Source organism: Bidens hawaiensis, unplaced genomic scaffold, assembly GCF_021521415.1.
Source record: "Bidens hawaiensis isolate Kalapana, Puna unplaced genomic scaffold, B.hawaiensis_p1.1 tig00049273_1, whole genome shotgun sequence".
NCBI classification, from domain to species: domain Eukaryota; kingdom Viridiplantae; phylum Streptophyta; class Magnoliopsida; order Asterales; family Asteraceae; genus Bidens; species Bidens hawaiensis.
The window spans coordinates 60681-69089 of NW_027498833.1; the positions used below are offsets into that span (position 1 = coordinate 60681).

At 34.5% G+C, this 8409-nt stretch overlaps 1 pseudogene; it reads left to right on the plus strand.

The window, feature by feature from the left end:
- Nucleotides 1–1612: 1612 nt before the first annotated feature.
- Nucleotides 1613–4853, plus strand: LOC143597961 (uncharacterized; annotated as a pseudogene).
- Nucleotides 4854–8409: the final 3556 nt, after the last annotated feature.

Genomic DNA, 8409 nt, shown 5'->3' on the forward strand with positions numbered 1-8409 from the left:
TGAGGATGGGTAGTTTCGCAATTTGTCACAACTAGTCCCTGTGTTTTGATTTTGATCATTTTATGACTTGTTATGTTGAAATAAATGAATAAACAATATGTAAAGTAGGAAGGACTTAAAGTGAATATAAGGAAACTTAAATACTCATATATATCTAATTTTAATAAATATTAAAGATCTAAAAATATTCCCGTTCGGGTTAAATGTAAATGGAAATGGGTTTGGAAAAATCCGAAATGTTAAAGCTGTTGCTCGAATCTCAGTTTAAAAATAATTTGTAGTTTATTACCATAAAGATCCAAATTCTTCGACAATGACACGCCTTTATATTTCTTTAATTTACAATTACCCGTGATTTGAAATTTATTCTAACAGACCTACAACTTTTATGTTGAAATTTCTTATTTTCTTATTTCACCACTATTGTTAATGAATGAATCAGTTAGGATTTACCTTTAATAAAAATAAACTTGAATTCATATATTGAAATGGCTTAAAGATAAGGGACCATATCTTAAAATAGGTTGAAAGAAAGATGAGAAGGGCTATAAGATTGACAAGTGACAAAATTAAGTAGTCTTTTATTAGAATAGATAGACAAGTGGAGCTAGAGGCTGGTAATAATGTATAAAAGAGAAAACGAAGGGAAAACGTTAGTGTTCATTTTGACAAGGATAATTCCTAAAATGTCTACACAAATCCAACTGGCTTCATTTTGTGCAGCCCAAAATCAACCAGGCCGTCTACATCTTCTACCCCAATAATCGAGTGCTACAAGTCAAGAATGTTTCCAGTCGGCGCCTAATTTCTGACCCGACCGACAAAAATGTTCTAGACAGTGCCTGCTTTTTTCAAATCTAGACGTTGGGTGGATTATTCTAGGCACCGGATGGATTTTTATAGGCGCCGAAAAAAATTTTCTAGACGCCTACTAGATTTTTCCGTGTGCCGTATGGATTGGTAATATATTTTACCAGTAATCATCTTGCTTAGATCATCGCCACTATAGAACGCACTCATCTATAACCATTCATGTATCCTTTTTATTTCATATTTATGACAAAAGTGCACACTGAAGATGGTAACACAAAAGAAGTTGAAGAAAGAAAGAAGGATCTTGAACATTGGCTAGCGCAAATAATCTCTGAAACAAAAAAGATGGAACTAAAAAAAAAAAAACAATCCAAAAATGATTGAATTTTAAAAAACCTGGTGGGGTCTAGATTAATCTAGTAGCTGTCTGAATTTGAAAAATCCACCCGGCGTTTGGAAAAATCTAGTAGGCGCCTAGAAAAATCTACCCGGTGCCTAAAAACTCACTCAACACCTGGATTTTGAAAAAGCAGATGCCACCTTAAACATTTTAGTAAGTGGGGGTCAGAAAAGTAGGCGCTAGCGGGAAACATTGTTTACAGGTGGCGTTCGATCGTCGGGGTAGAAAAGTAGGTGGCCCGATTGGTTTTGGGCTGGACGTAATAGAGACGGATAATATCATGGCCAAAATGGATATTTTCGGCATTTTCCCGAAAATGAAAGGCAACAACCAAGTCGTCTAATGAATCCAGGTTGACTGACTACTACACTATTTGCCCAAATAATGTTGACAACTGTTCCTTCACTATTTGCATGCCACGTACTTACAATATTGAACATAACTGAGGATAAAAGGGCAACATGTATAGTTAACTGTGTTCTTAAGTTTAGATCCAAAAATGAACTCAAGGCAACCGATAATTTGCTTACCATCTTCCTTTCATATGGCTTTCATATTTTCCGGGTTTATTTTACTTTTTGCTATCATCACTGTCTCGGCTTCCTTTGGTGGAAACGAGACCGATCACATGGCTTTATTGTCATTTAAGAAGATGATTACCCAAGATCCATATGGAGCTCTAAGCATGTGGAACGCCTCTAATTTCCATTATTGTGATTGGAGTGGTGTTTCATGTGGGAAGCGACACAGAAGAGTGACTAGTATACAGCTGCTCTCACAGGGCCTGAAAGGCACATTGTCTCCTCATGTGGGGAACCTGAGCTTCCTTCGTGAGTTTGTGCTCAATAACAACAGCATTGAAGGAAGCATCCCTCATGAACTCGGACGTTTGTCCAGGCTACGTGTCCTCAATCTGGGCATTAACAAGTTCAATGGAATTATTCCAACTAATTTGTCTGGTTGTTCTAATCTTGAACGGCTTGATCTTTGTGGCAACATGCTAGTTGGAAGCATACCCAAAAAAAATGGTTTCCTCTCAAAACTAACTATACTTCGACTGTGCATAAATAACTTACGAGGTGGAATCCCATCTTTCTTGATGAATATCACGTCAATGGAAGTCTTCTCTATTTCTACAAATCCATTGGGTGGGGGCATTCCACATGCCTTAGGCAATTGGAAAAGCTTAAGAGAATTTTACTCGGGAGCCTGTAACTTACATGGATCCATCCCTCTTTCCATTTACAACCTCTCGCTCTTAACTTATTTTTCCACAGCTGAGAACCAGCATACTGGTAGTCTTCCTCAAGCCATAGGTGCAATGTTTCCTCATCATATTGGCCTTCTGCTAAGGAATAACAATATGACAGGAGTTCTTCCACCCTCCATATCTAACTGTTCGAAATTACAGTCTCTTCAAATGAGTTCAAACAAATTTAGTGGGAAGTTGACAATCAACTTTTCAAAACTAAGAGATCTTAATTTTTTAAGCCTCGACAATAACAACCTCCATGAACATGGAGAAGCTGATGAAATGAAGTTTATTGATACTTTGAATAACTGCAGCCAATTAATGATCTTGAGTATTGCTTCTTGCAACCTTCAAGGAATGCTCCCAAAATCAATATTCTTTTTCTTTAGATGGAAATAAGTTATATGGAAAGCTCCCTACAAGTATAGGTAATCTAGTTGGCGTGACCTTTTTCCATGTAGGAGAAAACCGATTCAATGGTAAAATCCCCTCAACCATTGGTATGCTTCAAAGGCTACAGGCATTGGGTCTACATAGAAACCAGTTTACCGGGGCCGTCCCTGACACCATCGGGAACTTATCATTGTTGAATCTTCTTGATTTACATTCCAACAGATTGGAAGGGTATATCCCATTAAGTCTGGGGAATTGTCAACACCTATCTGAGTTGTACCTTACTGACAATAAACTTAATGGAAAAATACCTAAACAGCTTCTTCAACTTCCATCTTTGACGATAAAGTTAGATCTTTCTCAGAACATGTTGTCTGTTCACTTCCGATAGAAATTGGAGAACTTAAAATGTTGAGTAATCTGAATTTATCTTACAATAGATTGTCAGGTAGCATTCCTACTAGCCTTGGTGGTTGCACTAGCCTTTTTTCCTTATCCCTAAAAGGCAACTTATTTCAAGGCATGATACCACCATCACTAAGTTCCTTGAGAGGAGTGTCCGAGCTCGATCTTTCTCATAACTTATCTGGTCAAATACCAAGATTCTTTGAAAATTTTTCATTAGAATATTTGGACCTCTCCTTAAATGATTTTGTTGGAGAAGTACCAGTTTTAGGAGTGTTCGCCAATGCAAGCACGTTCTCAGTTTCAGGGAATAATAGGCTTTGCGGTGGCTTGGTTGAACTTGGGTTACCAAAATGCAAGGAGGCAAAGAAACATAACAAGGAGATAAAGAAACATAAAAACGATTTCCTGTATTTGTTATAGTCATTTTAAGTGTATCCATACTTTTCATTATATTATTTCGGTGCATGTTTTGTTCAAGAAGAAAAGAAAGAATCAGCCGTCTCAATCTTCGACGAATGAAAGATTCTTGAAAGTTTCATACAATCAACTTCTTAAGGCTACTGATGGCTTCTCTGAAGCTAATTTGATTGGCCAAGGTGGGTTTAGCTCTGTTTATAAAGGACTTATTGATGATGAAAGGCTTGTAGCAGTCAAAGTTTTACATCTTCAAAATCGAGAAGCACAAAAAACCTTTATAAGAGAGTGTGAAGCATGGAGGAGTATTAGACATAGAAATCTGTTGAAGATAATAACTTCATGTTCAATTGTTGATTTTCAAGGCAATGATTTCAAAGCTTTGGTTTATGAGTACATGCCCAACGGGAGTTTAAATGATTGGTTGCATTCAAATACACGTACACGCCGACTAATACACGTACACGCCGACTAGACCTTCTTCAAAGAATAAATATTCTTAGCGATGTCGCATGTGCGGTTGATTATCTTCATAATCACTGCCTAACGACTATTGTCCATGGTGATTTAAAGCCTAGCAATATTCTACTTGATGAAGACATGGTAGCCCATGTTGGAGACTTTGGTTTATCCAAATTTCTTGGAACGAACTCAAATCAAAGCAACTCTGTAAACTTTATGACCATTGGATAAGCACCACCAGGTAAAACTCATGTATTTTTGAATAATGCTCATGTTTATTTATATTCACTATTACCTTTTACATATATTAACGCTTATATGTAGTATGGTTTTGGGAGTGAGATGACATGTAGCGGGGATGTCTATAGTTTTGGAGTATTATTGTTGGAGGTCATGACAGGGAAAAGACCTACAGATGACATGTTTAACAATGGCCTTAGCCTTCATAAGTTTGCATTCATGGCCTTGCCCAACCACGTGACGAATGTTATTGATGGTGACCTTATGAATTACCATCAAGATGATGCAATGACCATGAAAACTAACACACCAAATGCACACAAAACAGAGGAATGCATGGCTTCAATTGTGAATATTGGAGTATCATGCTCTATGGATTCCGGACCACAACGAATGAACATCAGAGATGTTGCCAGCCAGTTGAAGAAAGTTATGGCTACACTTCAAAATGTTTGAGATGTCATCTCCTTTTACTTAAAAGGTGTGTATATATATATGCTATTTTTCAGATTCACCATCTCTCTTAGTTGTACATCTAATTTTTTTCCCCCTCGTTTCTTTTTTTAAGGATGGAGCATTGTTTTCTTCTGTGTGAGGTGTTAATAAAGGGGTGGGATTCTACCCACCAGCCTTGACTTTGAATCACTTAGTATGTATGTAGTTGAATTTGTTTGCTGTTGTATGTGGATGGTTGGTTATGTTTTTGGTTTGTACTTGAATTTATATCCTACAACATTGTTATCTAGTTTAAAGATGCTGTTATTTAAACGACCCATAAACTGACCTGCTTCGCAAATCATCTTATATGAACAGCCAAATTAATAAGTTATTATATAGTGAAATGATATAGTTTTTTATTTCCTTTGAAGTTATATATTTTAAACTTTAGACATAGTAACTAAACAATATGCTTCTTTGTAATTAGCTTTCGATTAAAGCTGTGTTCACCCTTATCTCATGCAGAGTGGTAAATTTAGGAGTAGTTTAGGTGTAAGATTTGGACTGTGTGTTGGCCATCAATAGAAATTAACATATATAGAAATAAATCTGTATAAGTTAGCTAAGAACATCTTCATTACCTTTGAAGTTTTAAAGTAGCTAGAAAAACTTCTACAACTGATGTAAAAGACTTTTGGTTTGATGTAGAGTCAGCAACCAAGTCGTCCATTGAGCATACAAGATGGCAGGCAGCAACCAAGTGGTTCATTAAACCCTGGTTGAGTGGCTGGTGCACTCTATTCAATTATGCGGATAGCTTTCGCTTCACTAGTTACAATGCGCGCATAAAATTGAATATAAAAGGCTGACTAGTATCCTTAACTATGATTATAAGTTCACTTCTCAAAATGAACTCTAAGCAACTGATAATTTTGCCAAATGCATCATCTTGATGCAATTGCTATTGATTTTAGTGGAATGATTACTAGAAAACCACTTGCTATTGATTTTGCCAATTGTATTAATGATGCTTTAATTGAAAATTAACTCACCCTTTAACTATTTCATTTATTCATACGATTGCTTAAAGATACTTTCTTGACTTATCTTTCTAGGTCAACTTCATAAAATTTTGTCGTTCAAACTAAGGTTAAAATATAAAGGGAGACAAAAATAAGGAGTGTGAGAAGGATTTGTAACTACACAAAAAAACCCTTAAAAAATTCAAAAAAAATTAATAAAAAAATCAAAACTCAAAATATAAATAAAAAACAAAAAAAATAAAAAACAAAAATGTTTCCTTCGTCATTCCCGTTCCAAAAAAAACCCCAAAAAAAGACACAATGCAGAGAAAAAAGACACAATGACGAAAATGAACAAAAGACACAATTATAATTAAAAAATGGAAAATCTCATAGAATAATAACCAACTTTCAAAAATGTTCCAATTAGGTCAGTAATGCATTTTTCCCCAAATCGGGTCACCGAATCTTCAAATCAAGTCTCACCGATTTTTTTGTGTGTTAAGAAAGAAATGGAGGATAAGATGTGGGGTCGGAATTTACAATATATGTAGTTACATTTAAAAATTTTTAAAAAACATTAATTATATTAAAATTTAAAAATAAAAAGTAAAATTCACGATGTCACTCAACCTCAACTTAAAAAAAAGATAAAAAAGATTTCGTATGTGAAACAAAAAAGAAAAAGGCTAAAAAAACATGTTAAAACATTTAATTTAATCAAATATGAAAGTAGAGTGACTTAATTGAAACACTTTTTAAAGTTGAGTGACCTAATTGAAACACTTTTAAAAGTTGGTTACTATTCTATGAAGTTGCCCCCTAAAAACAGACACAATAGATCGCAAAATATAACACAATGCCGAAAAAAATATAACATAATATTAAGCAATATAACACAATGTCAAGAAAAAAGACACAATTTCAACGACAAAGACACAATCAATGACAAAAATAAACACAAAATACAATGATAAATAAAAAGACACAATAATCTTTTTCCCTCAACATTGTGTTTTTTTAGAACGAGGAAGACAGTGGAAACATTTTTGTGTTTTTACTTTTTTTGTTTTATTATTAAATTTTGAGTTATGATTTTTTATTTAATTTTTTTAAGGTTTTTTTTTGTATAGTTATAAATCCTTGTCATTCTTCTCATTTTTGTCTCCTTTAAATGTCATATACCTTCTTAGGTTTTTAATAAAATATCAAATTGTTAAGTAAAATGAAGGTTTCGACACAATCAGTGGCGGATCTTGAATATCTAGTATGGATGGGCCGAAAATTACGAAACTCGAATTTTTTTTCCTGCTTCTAAGGAGACCAAATTCATGAAGGAGACCATATTCAAGCACCAATTCTTCCGATAATTCCAAACCCAAACATACCAAATCGAAAAAAAAACCGATCTTGTTGTTTGTCGAATGTCTGAATTCTAATTCGTGAGCACTCGTGACTCCACCCTAGTCTAGTGGTCCGAGTCTTCTTCGAACGATCTGCTCTGTTCGATTTTAATTTTCACACTTTAGCGCCCATACAAAAACTATTATGTTTCGGTTGTTCGATCAGGGTTGAGAGTGTGGACTTATTATTAGATTTCTTTTTTTGTTTAAAAATAGTTTAGGCTTGGGCTTTTTTGTTTAAAAAAATTGGCTTATGAGGTTTTCTTTACACTTAATAGGTTTTTCAACTTTAAGAAATTTATTTTAAAAAAAGATCAAGTGTGAGCCGGATACAAATAATATGGATGGCCGGATTCAATATATATATATATATATATATATATATATTATATTTAACTTTTTGTGAAAGATTAACAATACTAAGTGAAAAAGTTGGATGAGCCAAGGCCCATCTTGGCCCATGATCCGTCCCTGGACACAATTTCAACAAAATGAAGGTTTCGACAAAAAATTTTCAAATTACTTTCTTCTTTTCTGGCTTTATGATACTTTTTACTATCATGGCTTCCTTTGGTGTAAACGAGACCGAACACATGGCTTTAAGATGATCTCCCAAGAATGAGCTGAAAAACTATCATTTGCAATATGCAATCATGCACACCAAATATTTGCTTATGTGCCATGTGTTGGTTCTTGGTGATATTCACACATTTAAATGCATGCTTCCATTTCATGAACCGTGCATTGAACTCATTCAAGTTATCTTTCTGAGGTTTCGCTAATTTAAATCATTTTCCTGAACCTTGTATTAAATTAACAATAAAAAACAAGCCAAGTTAATAAATTCGCTGATTGTTTGGAAGATATGCTGTTTAGAGTGTCATTCTAATGGTTATTTTGCATGATATCGACCTTGTTTATTAATTCCCTGTTTCAGCTAGAAAATATAACGAAATTATAATAATACTTCTAGAATTGATGTAAAAGACATTGGCTTGATTAACATGTGGAGAGAAGATGGCAGGCAGCAACCAAGTGGTCCATTAAATCCTGGTTGAGTGGCTGCTGCACTCTATTCAATATTGCGGATAGCCGTGGCTTCACTAATCACTATTCGGTATGCTTAACTGTGACTATAAGTTGATTAAGTTCAGTTCCAAAAAT